This window comes from Lygodium microphyllum, chromosome 8 (assembly GCF_053477565.2).
Source record: "Lygodium microphyllum isolate KBCC chromosome 8, Lygodium_microphyllum_v1.1.10, whole genome shotgun sequence".
Lineage (NCBI taxonomy): Eukaryota > Viridiplantae > Streptophyta > Polypodiopsida > Schizaeales > Lygodiaceae > Lygodium > Lygodium microphyllum.
In genome coordinates, this window is record NC_141142.1 from 159,871,658 (window position 1) to 159,894,779 (window position 23,122).

Sequence of the window (23,122 nt, forward strand, 5' to 3'; positions counted from 1 at the left end):
AGATGCTAACTTGTATGTTTACAGGGATGGTAAAAAGTCTGTAGTGATTGTCCTATATGTGGACGACCTTCTTATTACAGGTGACTATGAAGATATGATCAACCAAACTCGAAAGGCTTTGAGTTTTGAGTTTGAAATGACAGACTTGGGCTTGCTGCACTATTGTTTGGGGATTGAAGTCTGGCAAGAGCCAGGAAAGATCTTCATCTCTCAGAAGAAGTATGCATGGGAGATCTTGAAGGCATTTGGCATGACCGAGTGCAAGGAGATAGCTACACCTATGGAGGTGAATGTAAAGTTATCCGTTGAGGATACATCAGCACTAGCAGACATTGGGAGGTATAGGAGGTTGGTCGGCAGTCTAATCTACTTGTGTAACACCAGACCAGATATCAGTTTTGCTGTTGGTGTTTTGAGTAGGTTCTCAAACAAACCTCATGAGAGTCATTGGAAGGCTGGGATGCGGGTGCTCAGATACTTGAAGAAAACTCTTGACTATGGTATCACATACAGTTTCGGAACTTCTCTTGTGGGGAACTGTGACTCAGATTGGGCAGGAGACATTGATTCCAGGAAGTCAGTTTCTGGTTATTGTTTCTCTTTGGGTTCAGGAATTTTCTCTTGGATTAGTAAGAAGCAACCAACAGTGGCATTGTCTTCTACCGAAGCAGAGTACAAGGCAGCTTGTTTTGCTGCATGTGAGGCCGTATGGTTGAGAAGGATTCTATGGCATATGGGAGTGCAGGATGAAGAACCAACTGTGCTGAGATGTGACAATCAGAGTTGCATCGCCATTGCCAAAAATCCAGTGTTTCATGCACGCACCAAACATATAGAGATCCAGTATCACTATGTGCGTGATTTGATGGAGGATGGGATAGTGGAATTGGTCTACTGTCCAACAGAGGAGAATGGAGCAGATATCTTCACCAAAGCACTTACGAAGGATCTGCTTCAAGTTCATCTTCAGAGACTCGGCATTGGGCCGAGGAGATAGTTCACCTATGGGTGGACATTGAGGGGGGGTGTTAGATATGATCAATGCCCCACCCTCATTAGGTGCTACCAATGATCCATGGTGCTCAAAGTTGTAAGGCCCCCATTATGAGGAGAAGCCAAATGTGAGCCCGGACATTGGTTGAGTCCTGACTTGTATATCAGATGAGGTCTATGTGACCGGATGGCAAAAAGGTGACTGTTGTGGGTCTAATCTTTGGGTTAGACGGAGTGGTTAAGCTGGTAGCAACTCGAGGCACATTGCATTGAGTTGCGTAGTAAGGGAGTTAAAAGGGGCCGCGGGGGTCCGGGGGCAGCGCCCCCGGCCCGATGGTAAAGGGAATATTCCCTGGAATATTCCCTGGCCGACTAGTGGAGGCTCATATGGTAGGTCGGTCAGCAGGCCGACTTAACGACCTTCGCGGGCTATAAAAGCTAAACCCCTTCGCGGCCATCATTCACTCATCTTTCACCCAGTCAGAGTTGTTGTTCCAGCTAGCCTTAAGCTCTTCACCTATCTTCTGTCTAGATCGCCATCTAAGCTTCACTCAGTGGAAGCGCACGGGTGGACAGAGCCATCTTTGTATCAGTTGTTTGGAGTTAAAGAATTTACTGATTCTCCTCTTATCTGTTGTGTACTCTCTATCTCTTTCTCAGATTCTGTTCGCTGCGCCGTGTAATATTTTACAAGACCTATGCTCAGTCAAAGGAAACAACCTAATCATCATCATTCCCATAGACATCAAGTGCATGAAGGGCATTGTTCTTATGATGATAGATCTCATAGGTATTGTCCTTATGGTCAGCAAGAGTATGCAGGAAATTACCATATGGGGCAGCATTCATATGATCATAATCATGGTTATTTTCATGAGACTGATGGGCAGCATCAGCCTTATGCAAATGAGAAAAATATGGGAGAAAATGATGCCTATGGAGTACACTATGCAAAGTACCAAGGTCAGCCAGCATACGTTATGGATAATCATTTTGAAGAAGAAGAACCCATCCATCCTTTCTCATTCAACAATGTACATGGTACCTATGTGTCAAGTTGCATGTTTGATGATATCACTTCAAAAGGGTTTTGTTATAAATGCAGTGAGAAGGATATTTGTAGTCACATAAAGGTATGCAGGGGCAAAGCATGTTAAAGTATCGGCTGTCCTAGAATTTCCTACTCCCTATGGCATTCAATGAAGGCTTATACCTCACCAAGAGTTGAAGGAAATGTGTCGGCAATTCATATGCTATAAATGTAAAGAACGATGGACTCCTAGTCATGACAAATACGTGAACATACGCAATGCAGCCAAACACTTTCAAGTGCGATACATCAGGCTTCTTGCCAGTAAAGCATTCTTCAGGAGTCATACTATGAACTGCAGCTGTGGGAGTTCTGTTCATAATATAAATAGCAGTATGAACAGCCTCAGACAAAAAATGCTTAGGCATATTCTTTTCAGCCATCAAGGCACATGCAACTTTTGCAATATTCCTGTTTTTCCTTTCTGCAACCCCATTTTGCTATGGGGTATACCTGCATGTGAACTATCTCTTTATCCAATGAGACCTCAGAAAATCACTGAACTCGTTCGAGAGGTACTCTCCCCCTCCATCTGACCTCAAGCACTTTACTTTCAAGCCTGCCTCTCTTTCAAATGCAGCCTTGAAAGTTCTAAAGTGCTCAAACGCTTCACTCTTTTCCTTCATAAAATATATCCACAGCTTTCTAGAACAATCATCAATGAATGTGACAAAGTATGAACTGCCTCCAAAAGATACATTTTGTGTAGGCCCCCAAATGTCTGTAAGCACAAAATCAAGGATATTTCTGCTTACATCTCTGTCATGTGAAAAGGGTTGTCTTGCCTGCTTACCAAACTGACATGCTTCACATATCTTATGAAATTCTGCAACTCTAAATGTAGGCAAACCTTTAACCAACCCTTTGGACTGCATTAATTTCAGCCTTTGTACATTTGCATGTCCAATGCGTTTGTGCCAAATTTCAATGTCTACAACAACACCTTTTCCTTTAGCATACATAGCAGCATTCATAGTAGGAATTCCAGCATCCAGAGTAAACATACGTCCAACTCTACTTCCCTTTGCAATTAACCTGCACTTGTCATTGAAGTCTTCTACAAAGCAACCCTTTGCATTAAATCTGACTTGCAGCCCTTGCTCTACCATCTGACTGACTGACACCAAGTTCTTTGTAATAGATGGCACATGTAATACATCTGAAAGACTCTTTGTCTTACCATCATGTAAGGACAAGGGAACTTTTCCAACATGTGAAATTGGGTGGCATGAATCATCACCCGTCTGCACATAACCTGCATTTTGCAAATTCTACATCTCTCAAACCATTCTGCATGGCTGGTCATATGATTGGATGCACGTGAATCAACATACCAAACATCATCATGTGTTCCCTTTCCTGTAACAGCATTCAGCATATGCTGCATAACAAACAGACGTTCATTTTTGTCTTCATTCTGTCGTGAAGACGATGCATAGTTTCTGCAACTTACCACTGCGGATATCATCTTTCTTAGCATAACATTGGGCTGCAATATGACCTGTTTTGCCACAGTAGTGACACACAATACCAAAGTTGTTAGAACCTCTGTTCTGCCATCCACCTCTTCCTCTAAATCTCCCCCTGCCTCTAAAGTTACCACGACCTCCTGAAACCTATATATCTCCAAATTACTGATTCAATCTGTTTTGCTGGTTGTCACTACCACGTCATGTACCACAACCTCTTGAGGAGAACCTACCACGTCCCCTTCCTGAACTGGAGTAGAAAGCCTGGACATGTTCACTACTTCTTTCAGATGTCTCACTCTGCATGTTGATCTCTTCAGTGATCATAAGGGAGACCAACTCATCGAAATCTAGAAATGGCTTTTTGACATATACGGAAGTTACAAAAGACTTCCAAGCCTTTTCATTGTTAAGTCCACCCAAGGTAGACGACACCAAATCATCATCATCGGGCATTGCATCAATCGCTGCCAATGCATTTGCAATGCTCCTTACCTTCAATGCATACTCATTGATAGACATCTTCCCTTTCTTCAATGTATTCAACTCTTGCTTGAGTTGAATCTTTCATGCCTTTGTATTTACAGAAAACATACTTTCAAGTATGGTCCAAGCTACATATGAATTCTCTGCATTTCTAATATATTCCAGCATATTATTGTCAATTACTGCAGACAACCAATACATGACCTTTTTATCTTTTGCATTCCATTGCTTCTGTGCATTTGTCTCTTCTGCAGTTGGAGGATCACTCACCTCCGGCTCATTTTCTTCACATGAAACAACTTGTAGAGGCCTTTTCCAATAAGGAAGTTCGTGACATGGAACTTCCATGAAGGGTAGTTATTCTTGTCGAGCTTCTCAATGATAGGGCTTTCACTGTTCTCTGCTATTATCACAAAATTAATACCAATAGCAAGCAAATTTTCTGCAACTCTCGACCTATAGTGCACAGCAATACACTAGACAACATTTTTTACTATCTGCTCAACAATACATGCAATCTGCAAAAACCAGTTTGCAGATAAACCTTGTGTTTACTCGTTGGTAAACACCTTTGAACTTATAGATTTGAAATCTGTAACTTGTGCACCCACTTCCAGTCAATACAGTCAAAATCACAGTGTACCTTGAAACTGTTGTTCGCAACCTTGTGGATCTAAAACGGGGCCTGAAACGGCCTCAGATGCCCAAAATAACTGTGGGAAAGCCCTAAAAGACCTATTTGCAGAATACACATCACTCTTCACGCACACCAAATCTCACTGCAATCTAAGATTTTTGCTCGACCCTGCTTTTGGTGCCTCCACAGGCACTATCCAAGAGAGAGAGTGGAAGAATGGGAGAGCTTCTTTGTGTACATTGCAAAGAGTGTGGAAGAAGAAGAAAAAACCAGCAAGAAAACGTTTTGGCATCCATCTCTCTTCTTGTCTCTTGAATGAGCTTCTCCTTGTGTATTCTGTGTGTGTTCCGAGCAGCATCTTGAGCAAGTCTCCCCACCACGCGATTCTTGACATCATAGAGCTACTTCATCCAACGTGGAAATGGATTTTTTGGTGGGATGATGTCAGGTTGGTGAAATGTTTTCTCATCATCTGAAGATGATGCTTCCTCCTCCTTAAGGATAGGGACAACTCTCAAGACAGTGGACTACTTCTTCGCTTGATGATAAAGTGGAAAAACTTGCCTTCTCCTCCTCTACTGTATGTGGCTACTCCTTGAACACCACATCATGGCTCGAGATGATCTTCTTTTCCTCTTGGTCATATACTTTGTAAGCCTTCTGTTCATCACTATAACCCAAGAAGATACATTTTTTGCTTTTTGGTTTTAACTTGTTTCTCTTCTCATCTGGAACATGTGCATAACATTCACATCCAAAAATTCTAAAATGTGAGACACTTGGTTTCTTACCAATGTAAGTCTCATGAGGTGTTTTTCCCTTGAGAGCCTTTGTGTAGCTCTGATTTAGAATGTAGACTGTAGTATTAACAACTTCAACCCAAAAATGGTTAGCTTGCATATTTCCATCTCCACAATGGTGCATTTCCTGTGTTCCACAACACCATTCTGCTGAGGTGACTATAGTATTAATAGCTTCAACCCAAAAATGGTTAGGCAATCCCTTGCCCTTTAGCATGCATCTTGCCATCTCCACAATGGTGCAATTCCTGTGTTCCACAACACTGTTCTGCTGAGGTGTGTGAGGCATTGTCAATTGACGCTTGATCCCTTTTCTCTTGCAAAAGTCTTCAAACTCCTTTGAGTTGAACTTACCACCACAATCTGTTCTAAATTTCTTCACACTTTTCCATGTTTCATTCCCAACAAGCTTTAGCCATTCTTTAAACTTACCAAAAGCTTGAGCCTTATCACGAAGGAAGTACACCCACATCTTCCTATTATAGTTGTTGACAATCAACATAAAATAAGAAGATCTCCCCAAGGCCTATGTAGGCATCTTACCGCACAAGTCAGCATGCACCAACTCTAAAGGAGCATGTGCTCTATTATTGCTTTAATGTGGAAATGCCTTTCTCTATTGCTTGCCCATCATACAAGCTTCACATGGTTCCTTCAATTTAGTCATTGTAGGTAGGTGAGCAACCATACCTTGCTTGTGCATCTCCTTCAACACTGCAAATCCGATTCGTCCAAACCTTTCATTGGTTGTAAGGGCACTTAGCTCATACAGGTTGTTAATTATTTCTCCTTTGCCAACAACTTTGCTAGCACTATCGATAATTTCTACACATGTCAACCTCACTTCATGACCAAGATTAGTTATGCTAGCAACTGATAACAATTTTCTCCTAATATCGGAAGCATGTAATACATTTGAAAGCTTTTTTATTTCACCATTTACAGCAACAAAAGAAATAGTACGTGTGCCCACTGTAGGGCATTTGTCACATGCCTATGTAAAAATTCCTTGGCAGCATGTTTTAGTGGTCCATAGAGGAACTATCCTAGATGGCTTCGCCCGGCACTCACGAGAATGCATGGGATCTATCGTCTAGGTTTCCCAGAGTCCACCCCATAATGAAAGGCATCGGCCATCCCCATGAGGATCAACTTGCAATCTTGGTATCCTAATTTGGCAACTGAGGTCTCAATGCATCAACTAGCTCCATCGGAGGTGTCCCACAAGGGCTTCTTGTCTGATTGGAGCGATCATTACCCTTGGTTCATAGAGTGCAACACTTTTTTCCAGCAACTAATCAGGATTCAAGGAACCTTAATAGAGTTCTAGCACAACTGTCGCACCTTTTCCCTAAGATAATTACTGATCAAGGTTTTAAGACCTGACCCTAGGTAAGTCAACGCTCAGCTCTACCTAGTTTTTTCTAATTAATGTTTTGTTCAATCTCTTGAGAGAAGCTCCGAGCTTACCGGGACCACCCATCCGTAGGACAAATTTGACAGGGATCTCGCCCACCTGCTTCCCACAAATGGTTGAGTTTTCTAATTACCTATCACATTAAGTTATGACATATGAAGGCAGCTTCATTAATTAACTTGTTATCACGAGTATCTTCGCATAATTTTACGGCAAAACACAAAGATAGAGAAAATAGTCTTTTGGCAAAACATATTTCGCAAATTTACAATGCTTTTCCCCTTCTGCCTATGCAGAAGATAAACCTCCATTCACTAGAAATCCCTTCTATATGTGCAAAAGAAAACAAACCCTCTAAGTTTTCTATCCCTTCACTAGTACTAGGGACTCCACCAAGATCCCATCCTGATTCACGTGAGGGTCAAGCAATTCTTAGGAGTGATTGAGGGATTTATGGCCAGAGTCCCCCTGGCACTCCCGCCTCCTCCTACCTAGAAGATTCCTCACTGAGTGACCTCTGCGGTCGGGGCCAATCCAAAGCTCCTCGCAATGGTACAAAACAATCCCCCTTGGAGTAGGGTTCTGTGTCTAGACATGGGGGAGACATAGCACGATCTTTTCTCTTATTATCTTGATTATATATTTACAATCAGATCTAACTACTGCAAGCACAATCAATCTTTCCTGTGCAACCATCAATGCATGCACAAATAAAAAAAGAAACAACATTAGGTATTTTTAGCATAGAAAGCAACCCCTCCCAAATCTAGGGTTTCTATTTTAAGGTCCCACCTTAATCTTAGGCTTTCCTTCCTATTTGCAACTCTTTTTTGGGATTCATAAGTTATTTCGTGAATCTAAAGTCTATTTTATCCATATGAAAAATTTGGTATTTCCGCCCTAAAAGATAATATGGGTATTTATGCCTATGGCAAGCAATTCATGTGCTACCCTACCCTCTTAACAAAATTTCGAACGCTTTTCCAAGTCTATTTAGACTTTAGAATTTGTATCGACAAATTCTTATCCATGTCCAACAAGTCTTTCAAACTTTTGATATTTATTTAATTTCTTGATACTGATAGTTTCAAGGTTGTGGAGTATTTGATAGTTGTTTTTGCTTCAACATTCTCAATATTTTAGGTTAGGTTATCTCGTTGACTTATACGTGGATCAACTCATGATATTGACGCTCTCGCTAATATAATCATAAATATTAAGATTGCGTGTGTTTTCAATGAGAAAATAATTTTTATTTTATTCTACTCATATTCTATACTTCAATCAACAATGTCCAACCATTTGCAAAACTTTCAACGTTTATCTAGAAAGATCAATTTTCTTTTAGCTATGTCCTAAGTGCAATGCTGATTGTTTTTTCGAAAAAATTATTCTAAGAAATGCAAAATTCATAAGTGCAAATTTTCTTTCATCTTTAATACATTGAATTATATTTCCATGCACCTAATTTATGTGTGCCTAGTATATATTTTTCTATGCAAATTTTTGTTGATTTAATGCATTGATTATTTTATGATATTATCTAAATAATTTTTTATAAATTATTATAAAACTCATATGGATCTATTTATCATTAGCAAAATGAAATAGAGATAGTCACTTTCAAATAAAAATTATAAAATATTTCCTTCCCCAACCACGTCTACCTTTTTTCTGATATTATGATTACATGCATCATTAATGAAATAACAATAAATATCACGAAATAAACCATAATTAAGTTATTTTCCTAATGAGAGGCATATAATCCTTTTCCAAGTGAAAGAGTCTTTTCACTAAATAGTTAATTATTATATTACTTAGGCTATTTTCCTAAGTAGCAATTCATATGCATTTTCTTTAAAATACGTTTATAATCATTTAAAGCCAAATATAGTGATAAGCTTATAAAAAATAATTTTTTCCAAACCAACGAGATGGTATCTCTCTCAGTTTTGCTATAACAGGGGTTTCGCCAATTCCTACTGCGTCATTTTCTCCATCGACCCCATTCTTTGCTTCCCTTGCTTCAAATGGGATTTTTGAATTTCTGTGACCTCGGGGAGCCATGGATATCAGGCGAAATTGATGTGGTAGTTCATGGAGAGTTGGTAATCATCCACAAAAATTTCACCAGGGTTTTGCTTAGTAATATGGCTGTATGGGAGGAAGGAGAGAGAAAATGAAAATGAGGTAGAAGAGGGGTATTTTCCTCCTTCAAGGCTCAAGCTACAATGGAAAAGAGAAATATAGGAAATTTTCCATCATCAAGAGGTCTTCCTTCTTGCTTTCTTTGTAAAGGAGAGGGGGTATATTTATAGGCATGAGGGGGAGCATACAGTTGACTCATTCTTTTGGCTACTTTTCAAGAGCCAAGTGAGCTTTATTAAAAATACATTTTGATTACCTACCTATTGGATGGTGGTATGGGCATAATTTTAAAATGCTTTCTCTCTCTCCAAGCGTAAAAAATGGTCATGATTTTTTGCTTATTTTTTCAAAAACATCTTTTTTTCTACAAAACAACTTCATCTTGTGGTTTTTGGCCAAGTTACCTCATGACTTATCTAGTTTATAAAGTCATGCCATACTCTTTTGTACTTAACTTACTCAATATAATGCTCGTTCTTGCATGTTCTTTGTCTATCAATTAAAACTTTTTTAATTTATCTTGCAGTTATGAAATCAATGTGATCTTTGACACATTAAATGGAAACGTGAATACTAAATCAAATATAATGCAGGAAAAGTTATGATCAAGCCGTCATAATATTATTTATGAGGTGTCTTTGCTTCTTGTTGGCTAGAAACACTGAGGCGTCTTCTCATGTTAGATTGTGAAATTGATTTAATGTAAGACTCGATATTTAAAAAAATTATGTGCGGTCACTTATGTGATAACTCGATGAGTAATTTTTTAAAAACATTTCAAGCCTAAATTTGTTTCTTCATATGAAGTGTTATGGCGGGAATATTACAGCGTTTTGCATCATTTCCAACCGTCACAGTGATGGATTCTTATAGAGGCTGCATAGAACTATATAGACCTTTCTTGTTGGTCATGTGACAAGAGGCCCCACTATCCAACACCCATGAGTCAGTGGTAGATTCTTCTTGTGCCAAGGAGCACACTTCCTCAATGGTTGCCATGAATAAATCCAACTCTGCTTCAGCTGTATTGGCTATCTCTTTCCCTTTACTCTTAAGGGTGCCATTCTTTTCATCTGCCTTCTTGACACGACAATCTACAATTACATGTCCTTTCTTCTTGTAGTAGAAGCTCTCTCCTTGAAACTTCTTCTTACCGCCCTTCTTCTTTTTGTCACCATTATTTTTTGTGGAGGAACCACTTTTCCTTTTGCATTGGCAGAGAATGCAGCATCTCCATTGTTGCTTCCTTCTCGGGATTTAAGCCTCAACTCCTCCTGCATCAATAATGCACAAAACTCCTCAAAAGATAAAGCTTGAGGTCTCATATGAGTATTAAGGGCAATTAATATTCCATCAAAATTTTGTGGATAAATCTGAAGACACCTCCTCATATGCGTATTAAGGGCAATTAATATTCCATCAAAATTTTGTGGATAAATCTGAAGACACCTCCGAGCTAGCTCCTCGCTAGTCTTTTGTATCCCAGCGTTAGTCATCTAGTCGTGTAGATTCTTAATTCGAGTGATGAATGCTTCAGTCGTCTCTCCTTCAACAAACTTCTCCCCCCTGCTAGTTGGTTCTCCAAGTTTTGAATCCTTGTTTGGTTTCGCATTTTCATACCAACTCCTCAATACATTCCAAGCCTCTGATACTTTGATTGTATGCTAAATCAAAGTCAGAACACTGTTAGAACAGCTTGTAACTAAGGCACACAATGCATCTGCATTCCTTCATTTCCAAGCTTGTAGAAGATTTTCATTCGAAGGAACCCCTTCATAGCCATCAATAATCTATTTTTCATCCCAGTCAAATTTTTTCTAGCTAGCCTTAAGCTCTTCACCTATCTTTTGTCTAGATCACCATCTAAGCTTCATAGTGGAAGCGTACGAGTGGACAGAGCCATCTTTGTATAAGTTGTTTGGAGCTAAAGAAAAATTTTATTCTCCGCTTATTTGTTGTGTACTCTCTATCTCTTTCTCAAATTTTGTTTGCTACGCCGTGTAATTTTTACATGGTATCAAAGCCAGGGGGCTCTAGGGATCGAAGAGTGCGCAAGAGGCAAAGGCTACAACAACAAAGAGGAACGATGTCATCTTCCAAAAGCAATTCTGGCACATCAAGAAGCGGTGTAGGAGGTGGTGCTACTGTATCGGCTATTCAAGCATTGAGGATTCGTTCACCAACCTTCAGCAAATGCAAGTTAGATAGTGCAAACTACTCCTTTTGGAGGTTCAAAATTGCAACTATCCTTAATTCTTATGAGCTTTTGGAGACTGTGCTTGGTACTAATGCAGAACCATAGCCTACCCCCAACCCATCAAATTCTTGTGTGATACTCAAGAGTGTATAAAGAGCATAACCAAGCATGTAATATCAAGGGTATACCCTAGTTTAGCATCCAAAATTGTCGGGAAGCATCCAATGACAATAGCCATACAAGATATCTAATAAAAGAATATGTAGCCCTATGTATTCCCACCAAACATGATAGCATCATATAGGCATGAATAGGCATCATATGAACATCACCAATGAGCATGAAGCATGAAGACCGGGGGCTGCCCTATTTCTCATGGTCTTTGGACTATTATTTGTAAAATATTACACGACGCAGCGAACAGAATCTGAGAAAGAGATAGAGAGTACACAACAGATAAGAGGAGAATAAGTAAATTCTTTAACTCCAAACAACTGATACAAAGATGGCTCTGTCCACCCGTGCGCTTCCACTGTGTGAAGCTTAGATGGCGATCTAGACAGAAGATAGGTGAAGAGCTTAAGGCTAGCTGGAACAACAACTCTGAATGGGTGAAAGATGAGTGAGAGATGGCTGCGAAGAGGTTTAGCTTTTATAGGCCGCGAAGGTCATTAGGTCGGCGTGCTGACCGACCTACCATATGAGCCTCCACTAGTCGGCCAGGGAATATTCTAGGGAATATTCCCTTTACCATCGGGAGCTTAACCACTCTGTCTAACCCAAAGATTAGACCCACAACAGTCACCTTTTTGCCATCCGGTCACATAGACCTCATCTGATATACAAGTCAAGACTCCACCAATGTCCAGGCTCACACTTGGCTTCTCCTCATAATGGGGGCCTTACAACTTTGAGCACCATGGATCATTGGTAGCACCTAATGAGGGTGGGGCATTGATCATATCTAACACCCCCCCTCAATGTCCACCCATAGGTGAACTATCTCCTCGGCCCAATGCCGAGTCTCTGAAGATGAACTTGAAGCAAATCCTTCGTAAGTGCTTTGGTGAAGATATCTGCTCCATTCTCCTCTGTTGGATAGTAGACCAATTCTACTATCCCATCCTCCATCAAATCACGCACATAGTGATACTGGATCTCTATATGTTTGGTGCGTGCATGAAACACTGGATTTTTGGCAATGGCGATGCAACTCTGATTGTCACATCTCATCACAGTTGGTTCTTCATCCTGCACTCCCATATGCCATAGAATCCTTCTCAACCATACGGCCTCACATGCAGCAAAACAAGCTGCCTTGTACTCTGCTTCGGTAGAAGACAATGCCACTGTTGGTTGCTTCTTACTAATCCAAGAGAAAATTCCTGAACCCAAAGAGAAACAATAACCAGAAACTGACTTCCTGGAATCAATGTCTCCTGCCCAATCTGAGTCACAGTTCCCCACAAGAGAAGTTCCGAAACTGTATGTGATACCATAGTCAAGGGTTTTCTTCAAGTATCTGAGCACCCGCATCCCAGCCTTCTAATGACTCTCATGAGGTTTGTTTGAGAACCTGCTCAAAACACCAACAACAAAACTGATATCTGGTCTGGTGTTACACAAGTAGATTAGACTGCTGACCAACCTCCTATACCTCCCAATGTCTGCTAGTGCTGATGTATCCTCGATGGATAACTTTGCATTCACCTCCATAGGTGTAGCTATCTCCTTGCACTCGGTCATGCCAAATGCCTTCAAGATCTCCCATGCATACTTCTTCTGAGAGATGAAGATCTTTCCTGGCTCTTGCCAGACTTCAATCCCCAAACAATAGTGCAGCAAGCCCAAGTCTGTCATTTCAAACTCACAACTCAAAGCCTTTCGAGTTTGGTTGATCATATCTTCATAGTCACCTGTAATAAGAAGGTCGTCCACATATAGGAAAATCACTACAGAATTTTTACCATCCCTGTAAACATACAAGTTAGCATCTGAGGCACATCTTTTGAAGTTTAGGTTTAAAAAGAACCTATCTATCCGCTGGTACCATGCTCTGGGGGCTTGTTTAAGCCCATACAATGCCTTCTTCAGTTTACACACTTTGTTCTCAGAATGGGGGGCCTCAAACCCTGGTGGCTAAGCCACGTACACCTCCTCCTTGAGGTCACCATTTAAGAACGCTGACTTAACATCCATTTGGTACAAAGGCCACTTCTTGTGGGCAGCCACTGCAAGTACTGTGCGAATAGTGGTCATTCTGGCAGTTAGGGCAAATGACTCTTGAAAATCAAACCCTTCAACTTGTGAAAAACCCTGTGCAACCAGTCTAGCTTTCTACTTTTCTAAGGTACCATCAGCCTTGTACTTTACCTTCCAGATCCACTAGGTGCCAATAACCTTCCTCTTTGTTGGCCGGTCCACTAGCTCCCAAGTGTCGTTCTTCATTATGATGTCATACTTAGCTTGCATAACTGCCTTCCATGCTAGATCTGCAAGTGCTTCTTCTAAGTCAATTGGCTCCTTTACTTCTCTCATAATCTCAGCCATCAAGGCCATATTGACTATGTGAGCAGAAGCCCTCCTTTGCTCCTCTATTCTCTGAGACCTCCTTGGTCCGTCTGCCTTCTCCTCAACAGATGCAGGCATAGGATTATTGTGGTCATAGAGCTGCTTCACCCAGTGCGGCAATGGCTTTTCCGGTGGGGTGATGTCAGGTTGGTGAACTTTTTCCTCATCATCTGAAGATGATGCTTCCTCCTCCTTAAGGATAGGGATAGCTCTCGGGACAGGTTCATAGTGGACTACTTCTTCGCTTGATGATAAAGTGGAAGAACTTGTCTTCTCCTCCTCCACTGTATGCGGCTCCTCCTTGAACACCACATCACGGCTCGCGATGATCTTCTTTGCCTTTTGGTCATATAATTTGTAAGCCTTCTGCTCATCACTATAACCCAAGAAGATACATTTTCTGCTTTTCGGTTGTAACTTGTTTCTCTTCTCATCTAGAACATGTGCATAACATTCACATCCAAAAATTCTGAAATGTGAGACAGATGGTTTCTTACCAGTGTAAGCCTCATGAGGTGTTTTTCCCTTGAGAGCCTTTGTATAGCTCCGATTTAGAATGTAGACTGCAGTATTAACAGCTTCAGCCCAAAAATGGTTAGGCAATCCCTTGCCCTTTAGCATGCATCTTGCCATCTCCACAATGGTGCGATTCCTGCGTTCCACAACACCGTTCTACTGAGGTGTGTGAGGCATCGTCAATTGACGCTTGATCCCTTTGTTCTTGCAAAAGCCTTCAAACTCCTTTGAGTTGAACTCACCACCACCATCTGTTCTAAATTTCTTCACACTTTTCCCTGTTTCATTCTCAACAAGTATTAGCCATTCTTTAAACTTACCAAAAGCTTGAGCCTTATCACGAAGGAAGTACACCCACATCTTCCTACTGTAGTCGTCGACAATCAACATAAAATAAGAAGATCCCCCCAAGGCTTGTGTAGGCATCTTACCACACAAGTCATCATGCACCAACTCTAGCGGAGCCTGTGCTCTATTCTTGCTTTCTTGTGGAAATGCCTTTCTCTGTTGCTTGCCCATCATACAAGCTTCACATGGTTCCTTCAATTCAGTTATTGTAGGTAGGTGAGCAATCATACCTTGCTTTTGCATCTCCTTCAATACTGCAAATCCGATGTGTCCAAACCTTTCATGCCAAAGCTTACTTGTGCCCACTCCAGCGGTGGCTGTAAGAGCACTTAGCTCATACAGGTTGTTCCTTCTTTCTCCTTTGCCAACAATTGTGCCAGCACTATCAATAATTTCTGCACCTGTCTTCTTGAACCTCACTTCATGACCAAGATCAGTTATGGCAGAAAAACTGATAAGAGATTTCTCCTGATTTCGGGAACATACAACACATTTGAAAGATTTTTGACTTCACCATTTGCAGGAACAAAAGAAATAGTACCTGTGCCCGCAGCAGGGCATTTAGCATCATTTCCAACCGTCACAGTGATGGATTCTTGTAGAGGCTGCATAGAACTATATAGACCTTTCTTGTTGGTCATGTGACGGGAGGCCCCACTATCCAACACCCATGAGTCAGTGGTAGATTCTTCTTGCGCTGAGGAGCACACTTCCTCAATGGTCGCCATGAATAATTCCAACTCTGCTTCAGCCGTATTGGCTATCTCTTTCCCTTTACTTTTAAGGGTACCATTCTTTTCATCTGCCTTCTTGACACGACAATCTGCAATTGCATGTCCTTTCTTCTTACAATACTCTCCTTGAAACTTCTTCTTGCCGCCCTTCTTCTTTTTGTCACCATCATTTTTGGTGGAGGAAACACCTTTGCCTTTTGCATTGGCAGAGAATGCAGCATCTCCATTTATGCTTCCTTCTCGGGCTTTCAGCCTCAACTCCTCCTCCATTAATAATGCACAAAACTCCTCAAAAGTCAAAGCTTGAGATCTCACTTGAGTATTAAGGGCAGTTACTAGTCCATCAAACTTTTGTGGACAAATCCGAAGACACCTCCGAGCTAGCTCTTCACTAGTCTTTTATATCCCAGCGCCAGCCATCTGGTCGCGCAGATTCTTAATCCGAGTGATAAATGCTTCAACCATCTCTCCTTCAGCAAACTTCTCCGTTGCTAGTTGATTCTCCAAGTTTTGAATCCTTGTTTGGTTTCGTGTTTCATACTGACTCCTTAGTACATTCCAAGCATCTGACGCTTTGGTTGTATGATGAATCAGAGTCAAAACACTATCAGAACAGCTTGTAACTAAGGCACACAATGCATATGCATTCTTTTGTTTCCAAGCTTGTAGAAGATCTGCATTCGGAGGAATCATCACACTAGGATTTGATGGGTCGGGGGTAGGCTGTGGTTCTGCGTCAGTCCCCAGCACAGTCTCCAGAAGCTCATAAGAATCAAGGATAATTGTAAATTTGAACTTCCACAAGGTGTAGTTTGTACCATCTAACTTGCCTTCGCTGAAGGTTGGTGGACGAATCCTCAGTGTTTGAATAGCCGGTACAGCAGCACCACCTCCTACACCGCTTCCTGATGCGCCAGAACTGCTTCCCGGAGTCGACATCGTTTCTCTTTGCTGTTGAAGCCTTTACCTCTTGCACGCTCTCCGATCTTTAGAGCCCCCTGGGCTCTGATACCATGTAAAATATTACACGGCGCAGCGAACAGAATCTGAGAAAGAGATAGAGAGTACACAATAGATAAGAGGAGAATTAGTAAATTCTTTAACTCCAAACAACTGATACAAAGATGGCTCTGTCCACCCGTGCACTTCCACTGTGTGAAGCTTAGATGGAGATCTAGACAAAAGATAGGTGAAGAGCTTAAGGCTAGCTGGAACAACAACTCTGACTGGGTGAAAGATGAGTGAGAGATGGCTGCGAAGAGGTTTAGCTTTTATAGCCCACGAAGGTCATTAGGTCGGCGTGCTGACCGACCTACCATATGAGCCTCCACTAGTCGGCCATGGAATATTCCAGGGAATATTCCCTTTACCATCGGCCATCCGGTCACATAGACCTCATCTGATATACAAGTTAGGACTCTACCAATGTCCAGGCTCACACTTGGCTTCTCCTCATAATGGGGGCCTTACAACTTTGAGCACCATGGATCATTGGTAGCACCTAATGAGGGTGGGGCATTGATCATATCTAACATTATTCATAATCAATGGAGCTGAAGTATGAGCTCAACCTCAATGCCAAGTGTTGAAGCAATGCCAAGTCTCAATGTTGAGCATCGAGGAGTGGTTTCAAGTGCTAAGTGAGCTACCAATGAGGACGAGATTCTGAAGAAGTTGTATTGCCCCAATTAGCCTAAAAATAGGTGTAAATTGGCATAATGTTGTTGTTTCTCCTAAGGGCCCATGTGGGGTTTCTTGATGATTGAGAAGGGTAAGGTTGGAACTAGGAGTACCCAAGGAAGTCTTTGGACAAGCTCAATCAAGCTTGGACCAAGCCAAGGCTTCAAAATGAAGCATAGTTGATGGCTACTCCTATAAATGACCTGTAGCTCTAAGATAAGTTCAACCTAGGCCTATTGATCGCCTGATCAAGCTCCAACAAGCCTTGATGAGTATCAAAGCAATAGATGACCAATATGAACCTCAAGGAGTGGAGTTATGGCTACCAATGGTGAAATCCTACTGTAGGTAACTTGAATGGAAAAGTTAGGCTTGAGCTCTCAAGGAATATTATGTTGAAAATTCTAAGTAAAAAGAAGGGAACCATGGTAGAAGAGGACAAAGACTTAGAAGTTGTGCAGAAAGAATTAAGGAAGCTAGAAGACAAATGAAAGAAGTAGGAGGAAAATGATGAATGCCTATGAAAGGCTAAATAAGAGTCTAAAAGGGATGAAGAAGAACGAAGGAGAAAGCAAAAAGAGGAGGAGGAAAGGCTAAAAATAGAAGATGATGAGCAAATGGCTCTTGCCCTCAGATTGTCAATCAAGCAAATCTCCCAATCAGAAGAGTGGACAAGGATGAGTCTAGAAGATGCACTAGGCACCAGTGCCACAATAGTAGAAGTAGCACAAGGACTTGTAGTGGTAGGCAAGGGGATTGCCAGGTTATAGGAGAGGTATGGACTAGGAAACCTGCATCATATGCTCTCCATCTTCTCCTCTCTTCTTCTCTTCTCTTCTCTTCTCTTGTCTTGCTCGCGGCAATGGAGCTTGGAGTGTGGAGCTTGAGGATGGAGCTTGCTTGAAGCTTGCACTTGGATCGTGGAGCTATCGGAGCACGCGGGAGAGGAGGTAACTCGAACGGCACAGAGGTAAGCTCACTACACCCATAGATATGGATGGCGCGTCGGCTATGTGAGAGGTAGCCATTAGTGCTCGGCTTGGAACGCTTGAATCAATAAGCGGTTCGTGGGTCTTTGCGGTTGAGTGAAAGCTCCCACATTTTGGTTCCGTTGCCGGGACCAGTGGATTCAAGCCTTGAGTGCTTGCGCGCTTCGAATCGAGCATTGGAGTAGGGTTTTGCCCGAACCGGTGCTTGAGGTAGATAGGTAGGAAGTGAGGGGGTTGAAGAGGGTATTCGATCTCCTTGGCAAGTAGGTTTTTTGCTTTCTTGAGATTTATGTTGTGGAATGGAGTAGTGTAGGTATTTAGTTTGTGATTTGGATGCATTTAGGATAGGAAAAAACAAAGAAAAAAACAAGCAAACAGTAGGGTTCTCTGTTGCTGTATAACAGGCCAAAACAAGGAAACAGGGGACCAGATTCAAGTTTCTGGGTGAGACAGGGATAGGGAACTAGCTGTAAGGTTCTGCAGTGCTGGGAAAGGACCTTAAGAGGCCTGGGAGGCCAGGACAGACCTCAGTTCCTTAGTTTGCCTTGTGTGAGAGAAAGAGAGAGAACTTCTGGTTCACAGGACGAGGAAGCACTACCCCGATTCCTAGGCGCCGGCAATTCGTGCTGCTCTAGGTGAGTATGGTGTTTGCAAACAAGTGCTCTAATCACATCTAGGAAGTCCATGGTGATTGTGTGCATTAGACAGTAAGGAGGGGTCAAACGCGAGGGGAATCGTGTCCGTCGTCAACGCAGTCGGACCAACTCGCAGTGGTCCGATTCCCAGAATCGGACCATCCGAGTTCTGGAGTCGGACCGTCCGATTTCTAGAATCCCAAAATCGGACCGCTCAGGATCGAACCAGCCCGTTTGATCCTGAGTTGGTCCGATTCCCAAAATCGGACTAGCTCGATCGGACGTGCCACGTGGCACTCGGACCACTCAGGATCGGACCAACCCGTCCGACTCGGACACTCGGACCAACCCGTCCGATTTTGAGAATCGGACGCTCGGACCAACCTGTCCGACTCGGACACTTGGATACTCGGACCAATCCATAATTGGACCACTCAGAAATCAGACCAGGCCATCCGAGTCCCAGAACCGGACCAGCTCAGAATCAAACCTCCCAGAATCGGACCACCCTGTCCGATCCGATTCCCAGAATCGGACCACTTTGAAAATCGGACCACTTCTTGATCCGACTCCTAGAATTGGACGTGACCAAAATTGGACCATTGGTCTGATCGAACCAACCCAAAATCGGACGTTCGATTCTGATAATCGGACTCTTGAAAATCGAACATCTTAGAATCGAACCAAAAGACTGTCAACATCAGACAGGTATCCAGAACACTAATTCTGACGCATCTAAACCCCGCAATTGACCCCAAGGACCATGTAGAGCTAAAGGCACATCACAGATCCATCACTGGGCTGAAACTTAGAGCACGTAGTTCAAAATTTGGCTATAAACGGTCCTCCAAATTGCATATGGCGTCTACCGTAACGGCCCTGCCGACCGGGGGGGACTGCTTCCCCCCCGGGCCCCCGCGGAGGGGGCTTTGCCTCCTCCGCACCTCCCCCAAGTAGGTTGGAGAGAAAACGCGCGCCTTGACAGGTCCTCCAAATTGAACCCTAGTGTAGTAATGGCTCTACACGAGCATGTATCCTCACTTGCAAAAGAGCAACCAAAAGCCCATACCCGAACAGAGAGAAACAGAGACCCTAAAACATCAATGGGCCAAACTAGCCATCAAGGACAAAAAGGCCACGCCATGAGAACACAAAGACATTGTGTTTAGACCGTGTCTAGTCAGAGCAGAATGCAACTTCAGCAAGCTACAAATGCGAATATGACTAGACATGACACTCTTGACGAGAGATGTACCTTGAATAGTATTGCACTGACGATCCAAGACAGCAGTGGAGAATCCACATCTGGTCGTGCAGTCAAGAACTCAAGGGCATCTGTCAGAAGGCTTAAATTTACAAGCCAAGACTCGGAAGATGAAGACATAGTATTACCTGCTTATCTTAGGGTCAAACTCACTGCGAAAAGAGAGCATATTATCGATGCTCTAATTGATGAAGGAGCAGATTTTAATATCTTGACCTATGAATCATGGACCCTACTAGGACAACCAGAGCTCACATCGACTAGTGCAACCCTTAGCCCTTATGGGGGACATCCACAAGCACTCATAGGGAAGTGCAAAATCCTTGCGACAATTGAAACAGAAAGCTTGCCCATCCTATTTCATGTTCCTCTAAATAGTGCTAGCTACAGGAAAGAAACTCTCCTAGGAAGACCCTTTAAAAGGGCAACCAAGTGTGAGGCCAACTATGTAGCACAGAGGATACACCTGACACTACCAGGTGTGAGGATAGTCGCAACCTTTAGCAAGGGTGACCTCATCAAACCTCAAGGGAAAGGCGAGGAAGCTGCTGACGTAATGGTCAAGCCTACTAACGAGAGCAAGGACTTGTTGGAAGAGTTGATACAAGCACATGTCGAACAACGAGAACCAGTGAGTGAGGCCAGGCCTGAAACAAGAAGGTCAAGAGACAATGCCAAGGATGGGCTTTGGACTTACAAATATCGTAGAAGACCCCAAAAGAAGCCCAAGCCTTATAGACGAAGGTATCGATGGAGAGTCAGCACAACGCCGTGATGGATATCCAAAGCGTTGCTACGGGCTCAAGGATACTACGCAGGTAACCAATGGATTTAGGTACCAAAATCCCCTGCTAAACTGCCTCTATTAGTTGAAGGCCAGAGTGCTTCAAAAGCATGGCACAAGAGGAAATCTAAGAGAAACTCTAGGTCTCAAGGCAAGAAACCAGATATGATTGTTTGAAGGAAAGAGCCCCAGCCTAGCATGCTAAATAGACAGATGTCATACGTAGCCATTGAGCAGGCACAAAAATCGTTAGTGCCCAAGGAGCCTTTGATTCCCCAAGGGAAGGACAAGCATCATAGGCACAACATTGCTCAAGGCAAGGTTGATCGCTCAACAAAGCAAATGGCACAATCGTCTAATGGCTTCGAGCAAATCATTCAGCGAGTGCCAAGTCCACCTAAGAGTCCTAGATCTCCTACACCCCCTTTTTCCAAATGTACATAGGAAGCACAACAACGGTTGTCAAGGGAAACCGCTCAATTCCAATCTCTATCTCCATCTAAGCTTCAAAATGTCCAAGAGGTGGGACATGGCTCCATCTGTAGCTCTCGACCCAAGGATACGCATGAGCAACCTAATGGGACCAGATCAACTCATGCTCAATCTACACAGATGAGTGCTCAAAGGCCAACAAAAGACACAACCACTTCTGATCGCCCTAGGGACTTGACATCGCAATCCACCAAGGGTAGCCAGCCCACTAAACTAGCTGCTACTACCTCCAATCAGGGACCACAGCAGTCACAGCCCTTGGCTGTGACAATGCCCCTGTGGAACGTGTCCTTAGTAGTTTACCTGTGGAGGAGGTGTCGCAATCAAATCCCTCGACAACCCCAGCACTTTCAAAGTGCCTAAAACCTAGGACGGAGGAGTTAAACGCAAGGGAGTTGGTTGAAAAGCTAGACTCTCCGAAAAGAGCGGCAGTTGTGCCCTCACAACCGGGCAAGGCTATTCAGCAGGCCAAGACTGTGTCCCATGAGGACACACTAGAGAAGGGAAATGCTGAGGCCCAACCAAGCACATCAGCGGTCGACCTAGCCCAAGGTCCTGAGCCATTAGATGCACCTTCATTGACCAAGAAAAAGAGGAGAAAGCAGAGAAAACAACAACAGTTGCAGGTGGTTGTGGACCCCAAGAACATTGAGACGAAGGGCGCTGGAGAGATGATGAATAAAGCATCGAGTCCACCCACCAATGAACCCGCTGATGCCTCTGCTAATAGCGGTGAAACCTCAGACATGTCTGTGTGCTCTAACAAACCAAAGCAACAGTTGCCATCAACAGTTGCTTGCAACACTCTATCCACTGACAATAAAACTCACATTGATCAATCAAGAGTGGATACAATGCTGTCACAACAGGGTGACAAATCTATACCAGTCACATCCAAGAAGAACCAGGACAAAATAGCAGCAAAACCTCAGGAGAAACGTGAGAACCCCAAGAGCATAAGAAATCCTAGCGTTGACCAATCTTGCTCATCTAGGCCTGAGCCCCTAGCCATGCTAAAGCCTAAGGAAACTCTTAGAACTTTGCATGAGATAGCAACCGAGCAAGACCTCGTTGAACATAGAAGTGTCACAGAATGCTTAACTAAGTTGGAGGCTAAGCTCAAAGTGGTCGCACGTGTCTACGTCCTTGCGGACATGGGAATGATCCCCAAGGATCAGCTTGGAGATTACTTGACCTTTCCTCTATCATGGGAAGAACAAGAACATCTTAACAGGCACTATGACAGGCTCTTGCATGAACATATGTGACTCATCCCTGACGAGGAGGCTGACGAACTGCGCTTAACAGTCACGTTCAATGAAGTGCTCTACCAATCGAATCTCGTAGACATAGAGCTACTAAAGCGACTGTCAGCAGGCCAGAGTCAATTTGAGCAGCGTTGGTGCGAAAGCCGCGTTGTAATGGCTGAACTAGGGGCTTAGATCATGACGGTCTCAGAAGAGCGATTGGCCAAATGGCGGTCTCAAAGAGACCCAACCTACGTGGCACCAACTTCCCTTCGAGTGCTCACTGACATTCGGGGTACGGACTTAGCTGGGACTAGGCTACAGGGCCCTTTGATTGATAAGGTTCTCACTGAGGAGGAGTTACATATTGCTAGTAGACTCGGTCAAGGTTCCATGCTACTCGACGTGGCAAAATATCTAAAAATATTAAGTCAGCTGCCACGAATACTAGATGTGTGTGCCACGCTCCGGTACAACCCCGAGTTCTACACTTGGTTCTTATCCTCGTGAAGTGACATGGATTCATAAATGTGTATATAAATAAACACTGCTTTTTGTGTCACCATATATAAACGACGTCAACACACACAAGCAATGATAGTCAGGCACAGGGAGAAGAGTG